The sequence below is a fragment of the Cervus canadensis genome, chromosome 2 (assembly GCF_019320065.1).
Source record: "Cervus canadensis isolate Bull #8, Minnesota chromosome 2, ASM1932006v1, whole genome shotgun sequence".
Taxonomy (NCBI): Eukaryota; Metazoa; Chordata; class Mammalia; order Artiodactyla; family Cervidae; genus Cervus; species Cervus canadensis.
In genome coordinates, this window is record NC_057387.1 from 86143838 (window position 1) to 86170232 (window position 26395).

The following is a 26395-nucleotide window of genomic DNA, read 5'->3' on the forward strand; positions in this document are numbered from 1 at the left end:
TGAATACAACTGGTGAAAATGGACATCCTTGAGCATAGGGGAAGGTGTTCATTCTTAACCTCAAGTATGAGGTCTTAGTTGGAGGTTTTATTGTAAATGACCTTTATCAGGTTAGAAAAGTTTCTTTCTGTTCCTAGTTTGCTGAGAAATTTTATCATGAATAGGTGTTGAATATTGTCAAATGCTTTTTCTGTGTCTATTGAAATGTTCATATTCTTTTCTCCTTTATTTTATTAACATCATGTATTACATTAACTAAATTCAGATGTTATATAAAATTTGTATTCCTGGAATAAATACAGGATATTGCTGGACATGATTTGCTAATTTTTTGCTAATATTTTGCATCTGTATTCATAAGGGAAGTTAATATTGAATTTTCCTTTCTTGTAATATCTATGGCTGGTTTTAGTGTCAGGGTAGGTAATGTTAGGTTCATAAAGTGGGTTGGAGAGTATTCCCTCTTCCTCTAGAAAGAATTTATGTAAGATTGCTACTATTTCTTTCTTAAATATTTGGTAGAACTTATCAGTGAAGCCATCTGGGCAGTAAGATGTTTTTGTTGTTGTTGTTCTGTGGGGAAATTTATTTTTAACTTTTTATTTTGAGATAATTTTAGACTTACTGAATAATTGCAAAAAATAGTACAGTGAGTTCCTGTATATCCTTTACCCAGCATCTCCTAAGGTTAATAGGGGTTCTGTCTTTTCCATTCAAGCATTTTTTTCCTCTCTGTGCCTTAGTTTGGATACTGTTGTAGAAAGAATTGTGCCCCCTGAAAATGTATGTGTAGAAGCCCTAATCCCCAATGTGACTTATTTGGAGATAAGGCCTTCAGAGGAGGGAATTAAGGTTAAATAAGGTCATAAGGATTGGTACTAATCCAAAGGACTCGTGTTCTTATAAGAAAGGAAGAGACATCACAGGACATTTTCTCTCCCTCTCTTTCTCTCTCTCTCTTTCTTCTTCTTCTTCTGTATGTACACAGGCAGAAGAGGGCATGCAAGGTTACAGTAATAAAGCAGCTATCTGCAAGCTAGGAAGAGCAGTTCCACCTTAAACCAACACTGAAGGCACCTTGATCTTGGGCTTCTAGCCTCCAGGACTATGAGAAAATGAATTTCTGTTGTTTAAGCCACTTGGTCAGTGACATTTCATTATGGCAGCCCAAGTAAACTAAGGCAGATAATTTATTGTTTCAGAGATGTGTCTTCCATAACATCCGATCTGTGTTATCCCACTAGATGTGGATTTTTTGTTTAAAATTCATTGTAAAAAAAAAGATTGTATTTTTCACCTATATGTTCTATTTCACTGTTCTTTTAAAGTCTTCCATTTCAGTATTTATTGTGTCCATGTTTTCCTTTAAATACTTAAAATTATAGCTATTACAAAGATCTTATCTGCTAATTCTATTATCTGTCATTTTTGGACCTGTCTCTATTGGCTGATTTTTCCTTTATTATTATCTCATTTTCTTACTTCTTAACATGTCTAATAATTTCTAATTGAATCCTGTACATTGTTGTGTGCTGGATTTTGTTGTCCTCCTATAAAGAGTGTCAGCTTTGTTCTGACAGGCAGCTAAATAAATTATGGATCACCCTGATCCTTTTAAGATTATACTTAAGCTTGATAGAGAAGCCTTTGATTTGTGGCTTGTCTAGGACTTCTCATAGGAGATGATCCTTCTGGTATTTACTGAATGTCTTAGGTGTTCAATGGGATCTCTCTGCTCTGGTTGCAAATCTCTCTCAATACTATGAGAGCTTTAGGAATTGTTCTGCTTACAGCTCGCCAGTCATTCTTTTCATGGCTGCATAGCTTCCCTCTGTGTGTGTGCAGCTTAATATTTAACAACAGACTCAAAAGAAACCCGTGCAGATTTCTGGAGCTTTTTCTCTGTGTAGTTCCTTCCCCTTTGGTCTTCTCCTCTGCAAATTCCAGCAAAGTCCACCTCCCTGAACTCTGATCTCTGACTCCTGAATTCCATGAGACTATCATAGTCTGACTAAAATTCTCACCCTTATATCATAGCACCAAAAGTTCCTCTGGGCAGAAAGCAAAATTATCATTGGCCTCATTTTATTTGTTTTCTTTCTCTTTTTTTCATTTATTTTGTGCATTTTTAAGCCATGCTATCAAAAGAAAGCAAGAGTAGCTATATTAATTTCAAACAGAGCAGACTTGCAAGCAAGGAATATTATCAAAGATAAAAAAGGGCATTACATAATGAAGATTAAAAAGCATAATTGCTAATTTTGCAGAAGTGGAGGCAAGAAAATTAATTTTATGGAATAATAACATCAAAATTTATGAATTGTGTATGTCTGTCACGCATCCAAACATTTTTGGCTCATCAACAGAACACTCAGATATATTCAATAGCAATGAAATTCAGTCATATTTTATACTTTGCCAACTTTTACTCATTTAAAAACTACATTTTAAATGTAGTTTCAAGACTACATTCAAAAACATAACATGTTGCTTTAATTTCAAAATATATTTTCAAAATATATTGCTTAATAGTTTATTGAGTTGATTTATAACTTTTAAATATTTAGACATATGGTGTACGGGTTCCATGTGAACTCCTGCTACAGGCCCTGCCAGTGTGAGGGATGGGCCTGTCCTTGCCCTTACACATTCTTCTGCCTCCAGGCTGAATCACCCCCCAAAGTCCCTGCTCTCTATCGGCGGTGAACACTGATGCCCCCTATCCATCCCTGCAAAGGCCTGACTCTCCTCACAGTCCAAGAGGAGTCCTATGTTCCTTTCATCCCTGATAATGGCCCTGGAATTCATATCCACCCCCTTGAGGCTGCCGTGGATATTGGCTGCTCCCGAATCCCCTTGCATCTCTGGACCACTTGGACCAGTGCTGCAACTGCCATCATTGGCACCAGTGAAGCTGGAGCTTTGGGACACTGCAAATGTGTGTCCTCTGCCTGGCCAAGGGCAGCTGACTATCCTCTAAGCCCCGTATTAGTTTCCTAAGGCTGGTATAACAAACTCTGTAGCTTTAGACCCACAGAATTGTATTTTCTCACAGTTCTGGAAGCCAAAAGTCCAAAATCAGTGTCATAGGACCAAAATGAAGGTGGAGGCAGAGCCATGTTCCCACCAGAGGTTTTGGGGGAGAAGGTGTTCTCGTTGGTGTGTGGCTCCTTGAAGAAGGCCTCTTCCTTGATGTGTGGCTGCATCACTCCAGTCTCAGTCTTCCAGATCACACTGTCTCCTCCTTTTCTGTTTGTCCTCAAATCTCCCTCTGCCTGCTCTTAAAAGAATACATGTTGTTGAATTTCAGAACCACCCTGATAATCCCAGATAATCTCCCCATCTCAAGAGATTTAGCTTAATTACAGCTGTAGAGACTCTTTTTCCAAGTAAGATAAGATCTACAGGTCAGAGGGATTAGGAATTGATATCTTTGGGGGCCATTATTCATCTTAATATGATGCCCCACCCCAATTCTTGTTCATACCACTATCACAATTGTCTCAATCCTCCATCGCCAGTTCAATGTCTGAGCCAAAATCTTGACCGAGTTCAAAATTTTACCCATCTTCTCTCCAAGGAATAACAATTCCCAGAATGACTGACAATGGAATCAATTATTCTCTTCAAAAGAAAACCCTACCCTGCTCACCAGAATATGGCCTTGCTTCTCAAAAACGAAATAACAAAATAACTTAATTTTGTATAATCAGATTTAGGGAAATATATGAGTCTTATCCATGCTCACTTTGTTGTAATTTTACATTATAAAAGCCATTTGAATTTTTTTTAATTTTCTTTCATCTGTTAATGTCCTCATGCACCACTAAACCTGGGATCCTTTGTAGACCGGCATGCGTCTAGCATGTTTCTCTCTCTTCCACACTCATCACCCCAAGTTCTCATGGGATCTGATGTATTAGGCACTGAAGAGGTGCTTGTTAACTCAAATGCATCAAACAAATTGAAGAGTCTTGGGAAATAGAGGATGGAAATCCCCTTGCTTAAGCCATATTCTACTGTACTTGATGGTTGTAATAATTACATTTAAGAGCAACAAAGTGGACGGAAGGAAGGAGAGCTGGGGCTCTAGTCCCAGCAGGGCTATTAACTAGCAATGTAGCCGGAGAGGCATTACTCACTCCCAGGCCTGGTTTTGCTCACTGGTCAAGTGGGGATTCACACCTTGACTGCTCAGGGCTCTTAGGGGATTTACAGTAAGCATGTAGATGAAGGTCACGTGCAGTATAAAGAGCGGGGCAAATGTGTGTTCTCCTTGTTAATAACTCTATGGCATGGATATTATTATCACCATAAAATTGGTGTTATTATTTTTTCATAACAATTATTTCATTTTAAGGGCTTCCCTGGTGGCTCAGATGGTAAAGAATCTGCCTGCAAATGTGAAAGACCCAGGTTCAATCCCTGGGTTGGGAAGATCCCCTGGAGAAGGGAATGGCAAACCAATCCAGTATTCTTGCCTAGAGAATTCCATGGACAGAGGAGTCAGGTGGGCTACAGTCAATGGGGTCGCAAAGAGTCAGACATGACTGAGCGACTACATTTTATTTCACTTTATTCTTTAAAATAAAAGAGGTTGGTGACATGCAATCCCAAATAACACTCTGCCAATGATGGGAAGAGCCAGGGTCAAAGTCAGCTCTGATTCTATTATGAGCAGGAAGAGAACACTGATAACCTTTCAGTATCTGGCAGATAGAAATACACAAACTTCTTTCTTTCCTTATAGGAAGATTCTGTTATTTCTAATCCTCTGTGTATAACCTAAACATTTAACATGTTGGAACCCTGTGTAACATAGGAAAAAACAGGCTAGGAATGAGGGTCTAAAAGGATACACAATTTTTTTAAGTTGCTTTCTACTCACAGATTTTATTTGGTTTCTTTTTTGGGGGGGGCCTACTACATTCCAGTTTCTACCTATCCATTCTGAAAATACACATGCAATGAAAAAATACATATGCAATAATAAAAATACATATGCAATAATAATAACAATAGTAATTATTATTATTATTTTAACAATAACTATCATTTATTGAACAGTTACTCTGTCCCAGGTATTATTAACTGTAGAGCTCAGGGCAACAGAGAAAAATGTCATGGTTTTGCTAAAATTTTTGAAGGTAGAGATTACATTGTAGGCTATCAGATAATGACCATGAAACAGGTCAGGAAGTAAATTAAATAAAAAGCAACACCTCTAAAAAACGAAGGCTGGCCATGTCCTAGATATTTATACTTGTCACAAAGTGCATAGGATAGATTCTTTGGAATCAGGCTGTGGTCAGGGATCAAAATTTATAAGCAAAAACAGTCTCACCTAAAAGAAAAGGAGAGAGAAGTTTGGTTTGGAGAATTTAAAATACAGAGTTCCCTGCTTTCAGTCTAGTGGATAAAATACCTAATGCTTGCTTTTTTCTTTTTCTTTTATTTGGTAAATAAAATACTTCTGTGATAAATATGTTGTAAGGAAATGCTCACTGTAACTAATAGAAGGTTGAAAAACTAGAAAACTAACTTAAATTTTATACAGATTGTAAATCCTTATATTTAATTTTTCCAATCTTATTTGGCTATTAATTTGCTAGAAGCCTCTGTTGCATATATCATGCAAAGAAAAATCTCACTCTGGCTATCACCCTCATACTATTTTGAATAATGCTCAGCTATCCATTGAAAAGGTTTAGACAGGTGATTGTTGGGGCTTTCCAGGTGGCACAGTGGTAAAGAATCCACCTGCCAATGCAGGATGCATCAATCCCTACGTCAGGAAGATCCCCTGGAATAGGAAATGGTAACCCACTCCAGTATTCTTGCCTGAAGAATCCCATGGATAGAGAACCCATGGGGTTGCAAAAAGTCAGACATGACTAAGCACACAGAACATGTTTGTTTGTTAATGAAAAACCAGCCTTTGGAGAGCTTCTTAATATTTATAAAGCCCTTCTTCATTTATGCTCTCAGCTGAGCCTCACATCAACTTCCAATTATTACAGTTAAGAAAAATGAAACTTAGGGGGATTTTTTAGTAGCAGTCCCTAGGAAGTCACCAGAATAAGGAGCATTATAAAACAAGGACACCGCCAAAGCAGGAAAAGAAACCCAAAACAAGTCTGGGATTTGAAGGTTTCCACACTCTCGTTTGAATCCCAACCCTGCCATTAGCAGCACAGAGTCACACTACTTGGACGTGTTTTATTTTCATCTGTTTCGTCCCTTTCTGCCTCAGCAGGGTATTAACTTCGCGAGGACCAACATCTATCATGCTTATCTACCTCTGAATTCTCAGCACTCAGTCCAGTGCCTGGCACATAGTAGCTGCTCAAAAATATCTCTTGAATATGTTTCTCAAACATACCAAGCTACTGCTCCCGTCTGAGACCCAGCTTCACCATTTGCAAAATGGTGTCAGAACTAACTTAAAGGGTAGTAAGGTTTAAGGTAAAAGACAAATGTTAACTTCTCGGAACTTCCCTGGTGGTCCAGTGATTAAGAATCTGCCTTGCAATGCAAGGGATGCAGGTTCAAACCCTGGTGAAGGAACTAAGATACCACACACCACAGAGGAACTGGGCCCATGCACTTCAACCACTAAGCCAATGTGCTCCAGAGCCCAGAACTGCAATTAGAGAGTTAGAATGCCACACCAAAGATCCCATATGACACAGCTAAGACCCAAGGCAGCCAAATAAATTTTTTTTTAAAAAAGAAACAAATATTAACTTCTCAATGAAGGGTAATTTCCCCAGGCTGCCCTTTGCCTTGTCCTCACACAGGTCCACTCCTAGAATGCCCATTCTCTGGAAGGCAGGCTGTCATAGAGACAGGAATGAATATTTGGGTGCTGCCATCATTTCTGAGCTGTGTAAATACTATATGACACAGAAATGAAAAATGGTATCACTGTTCAGAGCTAAAATCAACATCTCTCATTTTTAATGTTCTGCCAATGAACATCTCAGCCACTTTAAAGAACTGGGTCCCTAGTTATATTGCCTCACTTAGCAGTTGTGTTTTTTAAAGGAATAAACATTTCTGTTTGCTGAGCAAAAGTGAAATGAGATTTAGTAAATACACAACTCATTTCATCAACATACTCCATGCAAGGCTCCGAGCTGATTGCTCAAGATAGATTTGTCGGGGACAACGGCACAGCGTACAGCTCATCCCTCATCTCTAACTGTCCAGTGTAAAGAGGCAGCAGATTGAAATAGAAGAGCCTAGGCTATAGAGTCAGACCTGATTTCAATCCCATTTCAACTACGTGTACACATGTAACCTCAGAAAATATCCTCTCTCTGTTAGTCAGGGTTCTCCAGAGAAACAGAGCCAATAGGATACACTTGAAGAGAGAGAAAGATTTAGTCTAAGGAACTGGTCCACATGACTATGGAGGCTGGCAAGTCCAAAATCTGCAGAGCAAGTAATAGGTGTCAATTCAGTTAAAGGGGTTTCCCCAATGGCTCAAAGGTTTAAGAATCCACCTGCAATGCAGGAAATACAGGAGACACAGGTTCAATCTCTGGGTCAGGAAGAACCCTTGGAGAAGGAAATGACAACCCACTCTAGTATTCTTGCATGGAATATCCCATGGACAGAGAAGCCTGGTGGGTTACAGTCCGTAGAGTTGCAAAGAATTAGGGTTAGAAGTTGTTGCTGCATTTGAGTCCAAAAGCCATCTGGAGGCAGAATTCCTCTTCCTCAGGGGACTTCCATCTTTTTTCTTTTTAAGGCCCTCAACTGATTGAATGAGGTCCACCCACATTATGGAGTTAAGCAGCTTTACTCAAAGTCAACTGATTTGTGTTAATCACATCTTTAAAAGCACCGTTATTACACAGACTGATTTTTGACCAAGCAAACAGGCACAAAGCCTAGCCAAATGGACACATAAAATTAACCATCACGCTCTCCAAGACTCACCTTCTTCATCCACGAATGAAAAACATACAAAGCTAGAAAAGGACCTAGCTTATAGTAAGTACCAGATCACGTCATACCGAGGAACTGTACAGTTCTAGAAACATCGATAGGACATCTACCATGTACCAGGCATTGTTCAAGACCCCAGAGATGCAGAGGTAGAACCTTTCCCTTAAGAATGTTATTATCTAGAGAGGGAAACAAATGCTTCAGCTATCTGTTATGATAATGTAGGAGTCCAAAGCAGGTGGGCCCAACACAGCTGGGAGAGACAGGGGAGGTCTCCTGGAGAAAGTAATCCCCGAGGTGAATGTCTCAGAGTGACAAAACTTTAGTCAAGTCCAGTAAAGCAGGAAAGTTATTCAAAACAACAAGAACATAGCCAAAGGCTTGGAAATATGAAAGACTGTGGCAGATGTGAGAACCAGAGCTTAAAGTGTGAACTGGTGAGTGATGGGAGATGAATTCAGAAAGGTAGGTGCAGCCAGATCATGAAGCGCCTTGGTGCCATATCAAGAGGCAGGAGTTTTCTTAGGACTGCCATAATGAATGAACCACAAACATGGTGGCTAAAACCAGTCGCTTATTCTCTCACGGTTCTAGACTAGAGGGCTGAAATCAAGGCATCAGCCCTGTCAACAGGGTTGTTCTTTCTGGAGCCTCTGAGGGAGACTCTGTCCCAGTTTCTACCTATCCTAATTTCTGGTGGTCGCACATCACTCCCACCTCTGCCCCCATCCTCACATGACATGCCCCTGTGTGAGTTTCTGTGTCAGAAGTTCCCTCTTCATATAAGGTCATCAGTCACGGGGTGAGGATGAGCCCGCCTTTTAATGCGGTTACCTCTGCAAAGACCCTCTTCCAAGTGAGGTCCCATTCATAGGTATGAGGGGCTAGGACTTGAACTTACCTTTTGTGGGGACAAAATTCAATCCACAACACAAGGTAATGGGTATGATGGTGACTGTGTTATGAAGGAAGAGCCTTCAGGCTCCAGCATGAAGGAGAAATAAGACTAGAGGCTTTGGTCACTGGGAAGGTCAGAATCAAATGAGCCACATGTGCACATACGCACCTTTTGAGGGGAGCGCATGTACAGGGCACCATGATTTGTACTTAATTTATGACCATTATTCCTGACTGCCTCTCATTTTCTACCTATCCTTATATATCAGCCAGAGTCCTAACAGGAAACAGATGGTCCACTGAAATTAGTGTAATTCAAGCAGGCTTTATTTACAGTGGGACTACTTACAGAGGTGTGGGCTGGAGGGAAGGGAAATACAGTGACCAGGGGCCAGTAACAGTGGGGTTTCTCAGCCCTCCTCCTGAGGGACAGAGCAGTTACCTGTCTAGAAGCAGAAAGTCTTGTTGGGAAGGTTACCTTGGGAGGACTTGTGTCCCGCATGGAAGGATGCAGCCTGCCCAAAGAGACCTCGCAACCTCACCCTGTTCTCCTTTTGACCTTCTGCTGGTCATTCCCATGGCCAAACCCACAGAGAATCTAGATACAGGTCACACCAGCCAGTTCCCAGAGCAGACAGCAACATGGAGAAGGGTGGAGAGTGGATCTGGAGGGTCAACACCCTCCCCAGAAAGCTATTAAATCTATTTTTCCTTCATCCTGAGTTCCTCATTTATTTTTCATTCTTTCATTACTCAGACTCTATATTTAGGTCAGCTACTTCAAACCCTTTCTTTTTTAGAGTCAAAAGAGGAATAACCATCATACACATATATATATATATGTATATATATATATATATGTAAAGTTGGGACAGGCTTCCCTGATGGCTCTGACGGTAAAAAGTCTGTGCAATGGGGGAGACCTGGGTTCTTTGATCTCTGGGTCAGGGAGATCCCCTGGAGAAGGAAATGGCAAACCAGCAGAATTTCCTGCCCTAGTCCCCAAGGTGCTCTGTCCTCTGGAGTTTTCACGCTGCATGAAGCCTGTTGTTGAGTCACTATGAGGGCTCACAGCCCTTTGCTCATGTTCTCCTGGCCACTCATCCAGTTACATAAACTCCCGGCAGGCTTCCTATCGCCAGGGCTTTCCAAGGACATATTTGAGGCAAGAGTCATCTTGGCACCAAGTGCTTCTGACAGATGTTGCAGACTGCCATGTGAGAGAGGCCCAGATGGGGTACATAGGGGGCTGAGCAAGCCCCAGGAGGGTCCACAGGCCCCTCATCTCACATGGAGAACACATCAAATAATTCTGGGCACAGACTGGGAAGATCATCTTTCCTCTCTGAGCCCCAGCTCACTGCGGGAGTATTTAGACACAGGAACAGATGTCAGAGCTGGGGGGACTCTTGAGACCGACAATGCAAGCCCTTTGTCATACAGATGTGCAGACTAAGGGCCCGAGAGGGGTAGGCTAACAGCGTAACATGGCTAGGGGTGATGGGGCCCCGGCTCTTAGGCACATTGTGCTATGTGCCATGTTCATTCATTCGTATTGTTACACATCAAAGATCTGCTATACCTGCTACGTGCAGGGCACCAGGCCAAAAAAGGCAGGTCCATACGGGGACGAGGCTAGCATTGCCCTGTCTTCGTGGAGTCTATAGAATAATCAGCTTTCTACCACCATCACTAATCCTCACACAAGCCTGCAAGGTGTGGGAAGGTCTGGGAAACCAAAAGGACCCAACCCAACACTTAAGGAAGTGGAAAACTAAAGACAAGAAAGCCACCACATGTAAGTTAAATATTAACCCTTTACAGAACATCACAGAGATGTGGACAGTCACAGAAGGAGGCAGAAAATGCTTCCAGATCTGGAGGCCTTGGCTTTAACCTAATTAAAGATACCGGTATTTCTAAAGGAAAATACTGTCCATCTGCAGGGTATGGGTCAGGCATAGAGGCCTAGAAAATGAATACACAGAAGCTTCTGTTTAGGAAAATGTCAGGAAGTACTGCCTCAGCTCTGTTGTGGTTTTTCTCCCTATTTTCATTGAATAAAATAGGGAAAAGCCTGTTTTCCTCAACTTCAAGGAAAATTGGATTTTCTCCTCAAATCAGTCTTCTGACTGCTAATTGATTCTAACAATCAAATGAGTTTGGACTCAGCATTGAGCCAACCCAAGACTGTGACTTTTGTGGTCTTGTGATGCAGGCTCACTTTGGAAGGGCTGTCTTGTGAGCATTTCATACTGTCCAAGGGGGAAGTGCCTGCACCAGCAGACTTCTAGTGAAGAAGAACAGGGTTTCTGGTGTCAAACAAACTGATTTCAAGCACTGGCTCCATCACTGAAAGCTCTGTGACTCTGAGCAAGCCAGTTACCCATTAGGAGTCTCAGTTTTCTCATCTATATAATGGGAAGGGTTATAATCCTTTCTATAAGTCTGTTTTACAGGTAGCAGTTGATACCATAAATAGAAATGTTTAAATGCTTTTCACATAGTACTGAACAATTGCCATTATCAGTATTACTGCATAGAGTACTCCATAATTATTAGTTTTATTAATTATTAGGTATTAAAAACAACCATTTACAAAGTTCACATGGTTAACAGTGGTAAAGTTGTGAAAGTTTTTTCTAGATAACATTTTTAAGTCAATTTTTACTTTCTTTTTTTATTCTAAAGGGGAATACACATTCCTCGAGAAAAAATAGAAAATACAGAAAGATTAAAAAGAAAGTTTTATTTTTATCTACAATCCCACAATCTAGTGATAACCACTCTTAACATGTTGGTATATCTCTCTCCAATTTTCTTTTCTTTGTGTGTGTGTGATAGAAAGAGAGGAGTTTGACACAAATAAAACCATACTTTATGTACATGACTACTTCCTACAGAAAATGGTTCTGTGATATTACTTCTGTGCACTATAACTTACACAACCAAGCTCAGATGGTGAAGAATCTGCCTACAATGTGGGAGACCCAGGTTCTATCCCTGAGTCAGGAAGATCCCCTGGAGAAGGGAATGGCAATGCACTCCAGTATTCTTGCCTGGAGAATCCCATGGACAGAGGAGCCTTGTGGGCTACAGTCCACGGGGTCACAAAGAGTCAGACACTATTGAGCGACTTACACTTTCACTTTCTCTCATTCTCTTACTGTTAGGCTTTTGAGGTCCCCCCTCCACCACAAAATTTTGATTCTTATAGTTCATGCTGCAATGAAATTGTTTGCATAGAAATCTTTTTATACCTCTCATAATTCCTTAGGAGAAGACTCTCTTGGAATTTTTGGATCAAAGGATATAAACTTTTTTAAGACCATAACACATTTTGTCAAATTAATTTCCAACAGGATTATGCTAAACCACCCTTTCAACAGAATGTGAATATCCATTTTAAAATGTTTCATTTCATGAAAAAAAGTGAAAACACCTTTTCTTTATTTTCATTGTTTTGATTAGTAGTAAACATGATAGCTGTTGTTGGTTCTTTTTCTAAGAAATGTATCTAGAAAGTTTTTATGGTGTTGGCTGGGATTGTCTCTGCTCAGTACTTTTGCTCACATCTCTCTCCCTCACCCTCTGTCTGTCCATGTCTTTCAATTATTTCCTTAAAAAAATGAAAGAAAAAGAAATGTATGTTTACATCTTTGACCCACTTTTCTACTATATTTCATAATTTTTCTTACCACTAGGCATGATCTCTTCATATAATAAAGATTTTTTTAAATATCACATATGTGGCAAATAAATTGCACAGTCTATTTTTTGCCTTTTGTTTCTTAATGATGTTCTGACATATATTTTTAATTTTATATAGTTTGAAAATTTACTATAAAATTTAATTTTGTTCCTATAAATATAGTCAACTACAAACCCTTAAACCTCACAATGAGCAAAAAACTCAATATAGTTAGATCTTTTATACTATAATAATATAAAGCATATTATATTACATAATATATAATAATTATAAAACATATGTGATATATGGTTTATATTATAGACATAAATGATATATAGCATACTATATTCTTGCTGATTTTCTGGGGTGATGTGTGCACAGAGATTTATTGCACTGTTCTCTCTTTCTGTGACTGTTTTAAATTTTCTCATGCATGCATGTTTAGTCATTCTGTAGTATCCAACTCTTTACAACCCCATGGACTGTAGCTGCCAGGCTCCTCTGTCTGTGTGATTGTTCAAGCAAGAATATTGGAATGGGTTGCCATTTCCTCTTCCAGAGGAACTTCCCAACCCAGGGACTGAACCTGTGTCTCCTGAGTCTCCTGCATTGGCAGGTGGATTCTTCACCACTGAGCCACCTGTAAATTTTCTCATTGCTGTTCAGTCACCTAGTTGTGTCCAACTCTTTGTGACCCCATGGACTGCAGCATGCCAGGCTTCCCTGTCCTTCACTATCTCCCAGAGCTTTCTCAAACTCATGTCCATTGAGTCGGTGATGACATCCAACCATCTCATCCTCTGTTGTCCCCTTCTCCTCCTGCCCTCAACCTTTCCCAGTATCAGGGTCTTTTCCAGTGAGTCAGTTCTTTGCATCAGCTGACCAAAGTATTGCAGCTTCAGCTTCAGCATTAGTCCTTCCAATGAATATTCAGGATTGATTTCCTTTAGAATTGACTGGTTGGATCTCCTTGCAGTCCAAGGGAGTCTCAAGAATCTTCTTCAACACCATAGTTCAAAAGCATCAGTTCTTCAGCACTCATCCTTCTTTATGGTCCAGCTCTCACATCCATACATGACTACTGGAAAAACCATAGCTTTGACTATACAGACCTTTGTTGGAAAAGTGATGTCTCTGTTTTTTAATATGCTGTCTAGGTTTGTCATAACTTTTGTTCCAAGGAGCAAGCATCTTTTAATTTCATGGTTGCAGTCACCATCTGCAGTGATTTTGGAGCCAAGAAAAATAAAATCTGTCACTGTTTCCATTGTTTCCCTACCTGATTGCCATAAAGTGATGGGACCAGATGCCACAATCTTCATTTTTTAAATGTTGAGTGTTAAGCCAGCTTTTTCACTCTTCTCTTTCACCTTCAATCAAGAGTCTCTTTAGTTCCTCTTTGCTTTCAGCCAGAAGGGTGATGTCATCTGAGGTTATTGATATTTCTCCCAGCAATCTTGATTCCAGCTTGTGCTTCATCCAACCTGGCATTTCACGTGATGTACTCTGCATATAAGTTAAATAAGCAGGGTGACAATATACAGACTTGTTGCGCTCCTTTCCCAATTTGGAACCAGTCCATTATTCCATGCCTGGTTATAACTGTTGCTTCTTGACCTGCATACAGGTTTCTCATAACAAATCTTCTCATAACAAACCATAAAACATCATTTTCATAGTCTTGACTTTTTTTCTGCTGTCTTTCAAGTTTCATGGACATAAATTTCCAATTTGTCACTTCAGACAAATTTTGAAATCTCTCTAAGCTTTGGTTACCTCTGCTACTAAAAAACAAAATCAAACAAATAAGTAAAAATACACCAAAATGTTGAAAGGAGGAAATGAAATAATGCATTCCTAGTATATAATATTGGGCTTTACCAGTGGTAAAGAATCCACCTAGCAATGCTGGAGATGTGGGTTCAATCGCTGGGTCAAGAAGATCCTCTGGAGAAAAAAAATGGCTTCCCACTCCAGGTTGCCTATCTGGGAAAATCCCATGGACAGAGAAGCCTGGTGGGCTACAGTTCATGGGGGTCACAAAGAGTCAGACAAAACTTAGCAACTGAACAGCAACAAAGTACAGGATATAGTGCCCGGATCCAGGAGGTGTTCAGTAAAGGTTTATTATTATTATTATTATAGACTCTTTACCATCTCAGCCACCAGAGAAGCCCATTATTATGATTATTATGATTTTATTATTATATTACTACTACCATTATTTCAATGTTTATGTCTCAGACTTCCTTTGCTGCAAGAATCAGAAACTAAAGTTTATTTCAAAGATATTGGGAATTGCAGAGGACAAGTTCAAGGAAAGTTTAAGAAAGATGCTTAGAGACTTGGCCTCAGAAGAAACTTGCTGTGACTGCTGCAGGCCTGCCGAGCACAAGTGCAAACTACCCTGGCGACAGTTAGCCTCACAGAACCAGTCCTGCCCCAGTCCTGGACACCTACCCCGACATTGGCCCACAAATGTTTCTGAGCGAGCCCTGCTTCCTCTAGCTGTTCCTTTGGGTAAGTCTGACTAGTGAATCCTTGAGGAGTCAGACCCATAAAGCTTAAACCTTTGCAACCAGGAGTTCAAAAAATGCTGACAACCGGGCAGAAAACTTAATGATGTCCTATACAGTCTCCTTGCTAACTGCCCATATCTCACAGAGATCTTCCTTCCATTCTGGAGCTTGACAATGACAACAGTTGTTATTACCCAACAACAAAAATCTAACACAACAAGGTTCTCCATCATTAGGAATGTCCTCGCCCTCTGCATACAGGAGGTCAACCAAACACTCATCAATTTTCATTATGGGCAATGCGTCTGGAATCTCTGGGTAATGTTTCTCCTCCTCTAGTTCCATCACAATTCTATCTGAATGTGCTAGAGCCTGTAGACAAATCTGTAAAATTCACCACCTCCACTATGCACCAGTCAAACCATAAGAGAACAAAGAGAAAAAGGGGAAATTTGTTATAATACAGCATGGCAAAAAAAAAAATTCCTAGAGATATCTTCAATAACTCGTCATGCAATTATCATTAGGAAGAGTGAGGGAGAAAGAGAAAATTAAATACTCTCAGCTAGCATCTCAGCTGGTCAGAACTCTTGACTCTGTGGGGTGACCCAAACCAAATCTTCATTCCTGAAGGATCTGAGCCATTGGTGGTCTTAGCAATATGGAGACTTAGAAGTTCTTTGTTGTTGTTGTTGTTTGTTGTTTGTTTCAAACTCCTGAATTTAAAAAAAAGAAAGAAAGAAAGAAAAAAATGTAGAAGACCCCACAGAGGAACTTAATTCCAGATATACCCTTCCATGCCCAATTTCCTTAGCAGCAACCTTATTTTCTTTTGGTCAAGACTAACCACCATAAAAGCACAGTAACCTCCTTTTCCACCTGTTCACTGAGAGTAAGAAGGAGCCAGAAAATATCCAGGTAACGATTCAGCTTCCAGCCCCAGGACCCATTGCTGAGAACCCTGATGAAACAACACCTCCCTTGGCACAGAGACCTCTGCACACACAGAACCCAGAGTCTCAGGGGTGGAAAGTACAATTCCATAATCAGGGGTCATTAGGCATGGCTGCTCTGGCAGGTCCTGTCTGGGGAGACAGAAGCTCTAACAACTCAAACATCAGGGAACTCGATTCCAGACTGCTATGCATATAATTTAGGGTTTCAGGGTGGCTGGAGCTGGTCCCTTAAATCTAATTAATGTATGCTACTGGGTTCTCAAGGGTGCACATGCCTCTAGAAAATGCTCTGGGTAACTTATTGGGGGAACCTGGAATTAAACAAATGTGTTTGACCAGCAAATCCTTACCTGTTAACCTCAGGTGGAAATATATTCCAGGTAGAAAGGAATGTTCCAACAAATAGTTGAGGACACGCTGCTATAAAGAAATCCAGAGTTGGTTTTGCACCTGTCAATGGCATGGAATTGTTCTGAGGATTATATTAAGTAACAGATGTAAGGTGTGTCACATAGCAGGTATTCCATAAAAATGAAAATGTGTCACCCCGTGCTTCTAAACCATGCTAGGGATGAGGAGGCTGGGTGTTCATGTAGCCATTTTATAGATTAAAAAGCTGGGGCTCAGAAAGGATAGATTAATGAGAACACAGGAAGTGGGAGCAGCAATGGCAGGAACTGACCTTGGCCTCCTGGCTCCAATTCCAATTAATTAGACTCACCACTTCCCAAGACACACAGCCTCAATCTGGTCTTAATCACCCCACAAGTTAACATTTCACAAATACTGAGTCACAGCTTCCCCTCCTCTTGGCTGCCTGAGAATCCCAGCACACTCCATCCCAGGCCTGGCAGCTCCCACCCTTTTCTGGGGCCTCTGATGGGGATGCTCGAGGCCCAGCCTGCCAGGAACTGAGGGAGTAGGTGAGGCATCTGCGCCTGTGGAGGGACTGACCCGTGTGAGCTGGCAGAATCTGAGATGCTGCCAAGGACCACATCAGAAAGATAATATTTGAAGAGTGAAATGTTCTCCAAAGAATGTGAAATTCTTCAAGCGAGTAAGAGCCTGAACTTCTCTGGGCATGACTCACACTAGATGGGCCAGAACGTGAGCTGTAGACAGCAGGTGAAACAGGGCATGAGAGAGCAGGGTGTACAAGCTGAAAGGGGTTTGGGAGATTATCTGTCCCTTTAGCAAAGGAGGAACTGTGGTTCAAAGCAGGCTGACACATCCAAGGTCACACCACTGAGGGATAGCCCTAGAACCTAAACCCAGACTTTCTCCTTCATTTGTCCAATATTAACTGTGTGCTTCCAGTGTGCCTGGAGGGCTATTAGGGAACGCTAAGAATCCAGCAGTAAACCAAGCCAGCAGGATTTCCGTCTCCCCAGAACTGACTTTCTAGACATGAGGAGAGAGAATGTAACATGTCACTGTGGTGAATGAGGGGTGCTATGATGGTGGTGGGGAGAGGGGTACAGAGGGCTCTGGGGGCACAGGGGAGGGTGGTCTCATCCAGTCTGTGGAGTCAAGAAGGGTCTCCTGGACCAAGTGATGGTACAGCTGAGATCTAAACACTGAGGAGGCGTGAATCAGGTGAATGGGGTTGGGGTGGAAGGAAGGAGCGCACCCCAGGCAGGAGGGAGTTATGCAAACTAGGCACAGAACTAGACCCTTGTTTCAAAGAAACACATAACCTACGGATGCCCCACACTGAACAAGTACCCAGGTACAAAGAGAGCATGAGAAAAGACGACCTGTCTACCAAAAGGAGGCGACATCTGCATCTTGACGGGTTGGTAGGACTTCAGCAGGTACAGAGAAAGCAGATGGCTAGTCCAAGACCAAGGGATTATGTGGGAAAAGGCACTGAAAAAGAACTTATGACAGGATGTGCCTGGCACAGGAATTGACCTTTATGTAGGAGATCAATACATGTTTGTCAAATACTAAACCTCGGGACTTATGGTCGTTGGTAGGGCTCAGAGAAGCACAGAGGGTGTCCTGGTCTCCCATGGCTGTTAGCAGCCCTCCCAGCTGTAGATTTAGAATGGCTGCTGCTTAAGCACAACACAGAGAAGGGGGTGACCCAGCATAACTGCCCACACCCAGTTCCCCATGCCGCTGCAGGGTCTGTACTGCCCCTGCAGCCCAGCAGGCAGCTGGTGTCCATGGATCCCAGGGTTTCTCAGCCCCGAGGACCCCAAGTGGGCAAGGAGTAGTCAGAAGGAACAGTCTTTCAGCTAATCAATTTTACTCTGATTATGGGATAAATCTTCTGTCTTTTCATACTTTCATGGGGTTCTCAAGGCAGGAGTGCTGAAGTGGTTTGCCATACCCTTCTCCAGTGGGCCACGTTTTGCCACAGGATTGGAAAAGGTCTGTTTTCATTCCAATCCCAAAGAAAGGCAATGCCAAAGAATGTCTAAACTACCGAACAACTACACTCATCTCACACACTAGCAAAGTAATGCTCAAAATTTTCCAAGCTAGGCTTCAACAGTTCATAAACCTAGAACTTCGAGATGTTAAAGGTGGATTTAGAAAAGGTAGAGAAACTAGAGATCAAATAGCCAGCATACATTGGATCATAGAAAAAGCAAGAGAATTCCAGAAAAACATCTACTTCTCTTTCATTGACTACACTAGAGCCTTTGACTGTGTGGATCACAACAAACTGTGGAAAATTTTTAAAGAGATGGGAATACCATCTTATCTGGTAGCTCAGCTGGTAAAGAATCTGCCTGCAATGCAGAAGGCCCCAGTTCAATTCCTGGGTTGGGAAGATCTGCTGGAGAAGGGATAGGCTATCCACTTCAGTATTACTGGGTTTCCCTGGTGGCTCAGATGGTAAAGAATGCACCTGTAATGTGGGAGACCTGGGTTTGATCCCTGGGTTGGGAAGATTCCCCAGAGAAGGGAACAGCTACCCACTCCAGTATTCTGGCCTGGAGAATTTCATGGACTGTATAGTCCATGGGATCGCAAAGAGTCAGACATGACTGAGCAAACTTTCACTTTCACTTTTTCACTTACCTGCCTCCTGAGGAACCTGTATGCAGGTCAAGAAGCAACAGCTAGAAACAAACATGGAACAACAGACTGGTTCCAAATTGGGAAAGGAGTATGTCAAGGCTGTATATTGTCACTCTGCTTATTTAACTTATATGCAGTGTACAGCTTTAGAAATTCCAGGCTGGATGAAACATAAGCTGGCATGAAGACTGCCAGGAGAAATGTCAATAACCTCAGATATGCAGATGACACCACCCTTCTGGCAGAAAGTGAAGAGACACTAAAGAGCATCTTGATGAAGGTGAAAGAAGAGAGTGAAAAAGTTGGCTTAAAACTCAACATTCAAAAAATGAAGATAATGGCATCTGGTCCCATCACTTCATGTAAACAGATGAGGAAACAATGGAAACCATGATAGATTTTATTTTCTCTGGTGCCATAATCACTGCAGATGTTGACTGCAGCCATGAGGCTTGCTCCTTGGAAGAAAAGCTATGACAAACATAGATAACATATTAAAAAGCAGAGACGTTACTTTGCCAACAAAGGTCCAACTAGCCAAAGCTATGGTTTTTCCAGTGGTCATGTGTGGATGTGAGAGTTGGACTATAAAGAAGGCTGAGCACCGAAGAACTGATGCTTTTGAACTGTGGTATTGGAGAAGACTCTTGAGAGTCCCTTGGACTGCAAAGAGATCAAACCAGTCCATCCTAAAGGAAATCAATCCTAAATATTCATTAGAAGGATTGATGCTGAAACTGAAGCTGCAATATTTTGGCCACCTGATGCGAAGAGCCAACTCATTAGAATAGACCCTGAAGCTGGGAAAGATTGAAGGCAGGAGGAGAAGGGGACGACAGAGGATGAGATGGTTGGATGGCATCACTGACTCAATGGACATGAGTTTGAGCAAGCTCTGGGAGATGGTGAAGGACAGGGAAGCCTGGTGTGCTGCAGTCCGTGGGGTCACAAAGAGTCGGACACGAATGAGTGACTGAACAACAACAACAGTGGGATGAATGGAGCAGGCAAGATGAAATAGAAAGACAAGAATCCCTAATGTCCCATCCAAGAACAGGGAGACACATTAAAGAAAACAGTGCTAAAAATAGCCTCCCCGTGGAAAATCTTTGTGGTGCAGGGTGGCAACAGAATAAAGATGCTTCAAGTTCGTCACTTCACCACTTGCTTCCATGGGAACTGAGATGAAATAGCTGAGCTGGGTCACAGCTTCATCTTTGAGGCCTGGGGAATGGGAGCCTGGGACACAGCCCCTGCACAACAGCCAAGGCCTTTAACAGGAACTCAGAAGGAGGACAGACTGCAGCATCAGTACCCTGTGGCCAGTCCTTGTGTGCCTGCCCCAGAGACAGTCTTTGGGCTGTGCTCGACACAAGATGCTGTGCCCAGATGCACTACTTGTGGAATGCTAAACATTCAGACTTGTAAAAGACCTTGGTTTTCATGTCATGATTGCCATGTGTTTTTTGAATTTGAATGCCATGCTTATTTTACTGAAGGATTTACTTTAATTTTAAATAGAAATTGATGTTTTACTTAAACCAGTAATAATTACTAAGACATTTGGAAGACTATGTTCAACTGATCTAGATGCAGCGTGACTACTGTTTACAATAACCCTGCAAGAGAGCCTCCCACGTGTACAGGTGAGGCCTCGACAGGCACAGGAACAGGTCTCTCTGACTCCAAAGCCCAAGTCCCACGAGGCAGCACCAGACAAGGACACGTGTGGGTGGACTGCTGCCCAGGATCACAGTGGTCTGGTTAGTTGACATTTGAGGCACAGGATGGAGAGCAGTGAGGGATGCACCTAGGGAAACAGAGACTTATCCCAGGCCTGCACAGTCCTATGGAAGATACTGCAGGGACCAGAGAGAGAAAACACAGTGCCTCTCCCCAGAGAGCTCACAGACTCAAAGGAGATAGACAAGAAGCCCAGCCTTGAGACTGAGGCTGAAGGCTCCCTTCAGGAAGGACAAGCGGCCCCACTTCCTCAGCCAGGCAGAGCCGGCCACAGTGCCAATGACTATGACCCACAGGCATTCCCTGCTCCATGCTGCTCATATCATCTGGAACCCTGGTCAGACCATACTGTAATCCTCTGTTTTCCTGTCCTCTGGGTCATTGCTCTTTCCCCCTGTCCCCACTCACCCAATATCAGGCAATACTCAGGAAGCCTGTGTGTGGTCCCATGGCCCTGACCACAGCCTCCATGTCAAATGTCAGCTGAGGACTTGCACACACCCCACACCCCACCCCACCCCCAGTTCTGCAATAACCACTTCAGCATGCTAAGTCTCTTGGTTTACATTTCTGCATCTGGTTCTGAGTGAATAGAACCTCTCTGGGTTCTCTGTCTGGGAAGTAGGGGACAAGGCAGAGCAGCTTGTCCCAGCGGCCAGTCAACAGTCCCTAACCTGTGGAAAGTGACAATTTGATTTTTTTTTTTTTTTTGGCCATACTAAGTGGCATGTGGAATCTTAGTTCCCCAACCAGGGATGGAACCCATGCCCCCTACAGTGGAAGAATGAAGTCTTAACCACTGGACCACCAGGGAAACTCCTTAAAGGCATGGCCCACGTCTTGTCTCTGCATGCTCAGTGACCAGTTCTAGGTCTGACATTTAGTAGGTATCTAGAAAACATTTGTGGAATTGAATTAAAAATTCATCCTGGGAATTCCCTGGTGGTCCAGTGGTTAAGAATCCACCTGCCAATGCACAGGACATGGGTTCGATCCCTGGTCCGGGAAGATTCCACATGGGGCAGAGCAACTAAGTCTATGCGCCACAGCCCCTGAGGCCGTGAGTCACAACTACTGAAGCCCATGTTCTCAGAGTCTGTGCTCTGCAATGAGAGGAGCCACTGCAATGAGAAGCCTGTGTACCACAATTAGAGAGTAGCCCTCACTCACTGCAACTAGAGAAAGCCCACGCAACAAGAAAGACCCAGCACAGACAAAAGTGAATTAAAATTTGTTTTTAATTTTTTTAATAAAAATTTTTTTTAAAAAAGAGAAAATTCACCCTGACTCTCTGAAATCTCTAATTTTTAGACAGTAGGGTCCACTTAACAAAATTCTTCCACATATCAGCTCTTTTGGGCAAAAGGAAATGGTTGAGGTGGGAATTAAGCATTTATTGAGCATTTACTAAGTATCAGGACTACATGGTTTCCAAATGTGGCTTCATTTAATCCTCCAACAACTCTCTGAAGTAGTTGTTCTTTTTCTTTTTATAGAAGCAGAAATAAATCTTACAACAGCCCCTGGTTACTATCCTGGCTCTGCCATTTATCAGCTGTGTGCCCCTGGGGATACTTCGAGTCTCTCTGGCCCTGTAATCTTTTTAGTGCCTCCTAGGGCTTTGAAGACAACAACTGCATTCCCTCTGAGAATTTTCTTATCTCCAAGCAGCACATCACCAGCTATTTTCAATGTCTTTCATGGTACAGTGGTCAAGGGCACTGGCTCTAGATTTAGAATAACCAGGGTTTGTCCCTAACCGTGTCATCTTGTGCACAAGTGACTTAACCTCTCTGAATGTTGGCTTTCCTATCTGTATGACATGGGATACTCACAATACCATCCCATAGAGTTGTTGTGAAGATTAAATAAGATCACAAGTGTAAGCACCTCACACATGGCACACAGTAGGTCCTCGTGAGATGCTGCTGCTTCTGGCTTTGAGTTCCTCCTCCCTCCACCATTTCAACTGAATTCAAGCCAGATTGCTGATGTCTGATTCCCATCATGTGACATCAGAACTGGACATTCTCTGGGGGCTTTGTTTTCCAGAGAACATCACAATCTGCCATGTCAGCCCAGATCCTGCCTCTTGAGGAGAAGTAAGGATCCGGAGCATGTGAATAGGACTAGGGTCATACCACTTCCAGGAACCCACACAAGATCTGCTGATAAATCATGACTCAAGAACTAGTGATAAATAAACTGATGTTTACTCTAAACACAAGAGCAAAAACAGTGATTTGATCTTAATAGTTGGATTTTTGTTACATTAACTGTTTAAGAGCAACCATCAGGGAAGCCTTCTCCATCCCAGGAGATTTAGTGAATATAATACCAGGAAGCAGATCACCATCCTGGGGTGCTTTCTTAAGTCTCCGAGGACATTTTTTTCCCATGTAAATGTTCTAAAATCACAATGCATCTGATAATCAATGGACAACAATAATCATTAAAATAGTGCCAAGTTCCTCCTTCCAAGAATTTATGATTAAATTGATGATGGTGCTCTCTTGGGCAGCACACATACTAAAATTGGAATGATACAGACAAGTTGACACAAGATTACACAAGGATGGTGAACAAATCTGTAAAATATTCCATATTTTTTTAGAGAATAAACTTATGGTTGCCAAGAGGGTGGGGGTGAGGGAGGAACGGATTGGGAGTCTGGGATTAGCAGGTGCAAACTATTTTGTGTAGAAAGGATAAACCACAAGATCCTACTATATATCACAGGGAATTATATTCAATATCCTACAATAGGCCATAATGGAAAAGAATATGGAAAAGATGTATAACTGAATCGCTTTGCTGTATACCAGAAACTAACACAACATTCTAAATCAACCACACCTCAATAAAATAAATTTTTTAAATAATAAAATAAATTGATGATGAACATTAGGACAGAAGAGGCAACTAGATCCAAAGCTGTGTTCCAGATCCTTCCATTTTCATTGCTTTCTTTTATGCTCTTTCAGAATGTATTTTCCCTTTATAAAAATTAATAAACATTGAAGAAACTTTAAAAATACAAGCAACTCAAGTATCCTGGAGTTCCCCAGTAAAGAGACATCTAAAGAGCCCCTTCAGAATCTCAGGGGCTGTAACACAGTGAAAATATTAACTTGCATAATTGTAGGAGCAAAAGCACACTCCACCCACATTACCACCTGCTATTTCTGAAGATCCCAGGATAACTTACATTCTTTTGGTAGTCCCCTCTCTCTCAGACCTCTGCTCCAAGCTTCTCTACCATTCAATTCTGCCCATCCAAGCTTCCCCAAGCTGCCACTGGATCTTCCCCAGCCTTCCCACACCTAAACATTGATCTTCCCTTAATTTCCCAAAGTACAAGTGACACTATACCTGAGTGTTTGACCAAGTCTATTCAAGTCCTGAAGGGACAACAAGGGCACTACAACACTGAAAAGTAAAATGGAAAAATGAATCCCAGATGGCACTGAACCCAAAGACCAATGTCCTTAGTCTATATAAGGGACCACCATCCTCAACCAAAGCAGGGCGCCATTTTGTTCCATCTAGGCTAACCTCATGATAGAGAATTCCCTCTTACCTCCTCTCCTCTGGGTTCCATGGCCCCAGTTCTCTCCCTCTGGATACTGCTGAAGAAGCCCAAAATGTGTTACTATATTAGCTAAGATTAAACTAGCTACTTTAACAGTAAAACTCTGACATCCCATGGGTTTAAAAGAAGAATTCTGTCTACCCTTACAAAGTCCAGCCAATGAGAGGCAGGGGCTCACGGAGCTGTGCTCCATAGAATCGTACAGGGACCCAGGCTCAGAGGATCTGCTGTCTTCTACACAGCTTGCTCTGGGCATCAACACCCAGTCTGAAGACAGAGCAAGAGAAGGAATCATGTGTAAACGATTAATGTGGCCAGTGTTGCAAGTGGCATGTGAAATTTCCACCCATATTCCACTAACTAGAACACATGGCCATGCCTTATTGCAAAAAAGGCTGGGAAACATAAAACAACTTGTGCCCAATAGGAGAAGGAAGCAGATTTCTCAAACAATAGTCACTCTCTGCCACAGGCACTATTATCATACGTCCTGTTCCCAGGAAGCCAACAGCACCTTCTAGATGATGATGCAGAGCAATTGACCACCTATTCCCTTTGCTTCAGGGCTTCCCCAGTGGCTCAGACATTAAAGAATCCATCTGCAATGTGGGAGACCTAGGTTCAATCCCTGGGTTGGGAAGATCCTCTAGAGGGAGGCATGGCAACCCACTCCAGTATTCTTGCCTGGAGAATCCCCATGGACAGAGGAACGTGGTGGGTTACAGTCCATGGGGTCTCAAAGAGCTGGACACGACTGAGCGACTAAGCACACACTCTACTTCAAGATCTCCTTACAGACTGGCTCCTGGCCACACTGCTCCAGAACCAAAAGCCAAGTTCAGTGTTTTTCCTAAACAATAAAGAAATCTCCCTCCCCCCAAAAAAAGGAAAAAATCAATTCTGCTGCCAACTCTAGAACTCAGAAATACTTGCTATTTTTTTCATGTGTGTTTGTCCCCCTACATTGAAAAAATGTTTAAAGAAATTACTCATAATCTTATAACTCTAATAATTTTAATGTATTTCTTTCCTTAATATTTCTAGTTGCCCAAATCTTGTGTAAACTTCAAAGTCTTGTTCCAGTGATATATCTTTCTTGAGCCTGAGGCTCAGAGAGACTAAGTAACTTGCCAGAGGTCACACAGCTAGGAAATAGTAGAACCAGATTTTGAACCATGCTTTCACCCCAGAGTTGAGACTCTTGCCAATGCAGCATGCTGCCTCTGCATAGTCCTTGTAACTGTCCCTGGCCTTTTACTCACTCATGTCTGCTGGATGGTAATTATCTGTGTCTAAAATGACCCCAAATTTGTGAAGTTTTCCATGTATTAGGGTTAGGATTAGGGTTAGGGTCAGTGACTTCTGTAAAAAACCTTATCTTCCCAAATGTCACCTCCCAAAATTACATAGCTGTATTTGATTCCTCTTTGCAACCACAGGCTTCCCTGATAGCTCAGTTGGTAAAGAATCCTCCTACAATGCAGAAGACCCCAGTTCAATTCCTGGGTCGGGAAGATTCCCTGGAGAAGGGATAGGCCACCCACTCCGGTATTCTTGGACTTCCCTTGTGGCTCAGCTGGTAAAGAATCCTCCTGCAATGCGGGAAACCTGGGTTTGATCCCTGGGTTGGGAAGATCCCCTGAAGAAGGGAAAGGCTACCCACTCCAGTATTCTGGCCTGGAGAATTCCATGGACTGTATAGTCCATGGGGTTGCAAAGAGTCAGACACGACTGAGTGACTTCCACAAGGCTTGGTTCATAATAGCTGTTTAATTCTCTACCACCCAAAGAAGCAAACATCAAATTGGAAGCTACCTAAAAGGTTCTTCTCCAATCTACTGCCTAATTCACAGCCTTCCTTCCCATTTCACCCATGACCACAGCACAGACTTTGTTCATTTCCATCAGCACAGATCCAATCCAAGTTCATTTTCCCCTCCACCACCGTGTGACTTTGGACAAGTTACTGAACTTCTCACTTTGTGAAACTCAAATGAGTTAA

At 42.1% G+C, this 26395-nt stretch overlaps 1 long non-coding RNA gene and 1 other non-coding gene across 3 annotated transcripts in view; one reads left to right on the forward strand and one right to left on the reverse strand.

Moving 5' to 3' along the window:
• The window catches only part of LOC122436921, an 85465-nt gene extending 60860 nt beyond the window's left edge, over positions 1 to 24605 (reverse strand). The window contains exons 1-4 of one of the 2 annotated variants that reach the window (XR_006268156.1): positions 24382 to 24605; positions 16373 to 16472; positions 15626 to 15782; positions 3128 to 3280 (exon numbers count right to left, since the gene is read on the reverse strand). This is a non-coding gene — a long non-coding RNA (uncharacterized LOC122436921). Of the gene's footprint in view, positions 1 to 3127; positions 3281 to 3832; positions 3841 to 15625; positions 15783 to 16372; positions 16473 to 21475; positions 21487 to 24381 lie in introns of those variants that run through there. The other variant, XR_006268155.1, reaches the window with a different exon arrangement.
• On the forward strand, positions 23307 to 23411 carry LOC122437489. The gene has a single exon (XR_006268306.1). It is a non-coding gene; the product is annotated as a U6 spliceosomal RNA (small nuclear RNA).
• Positions 24606 to 26395: the final 1790 nt, after the last annotated feature.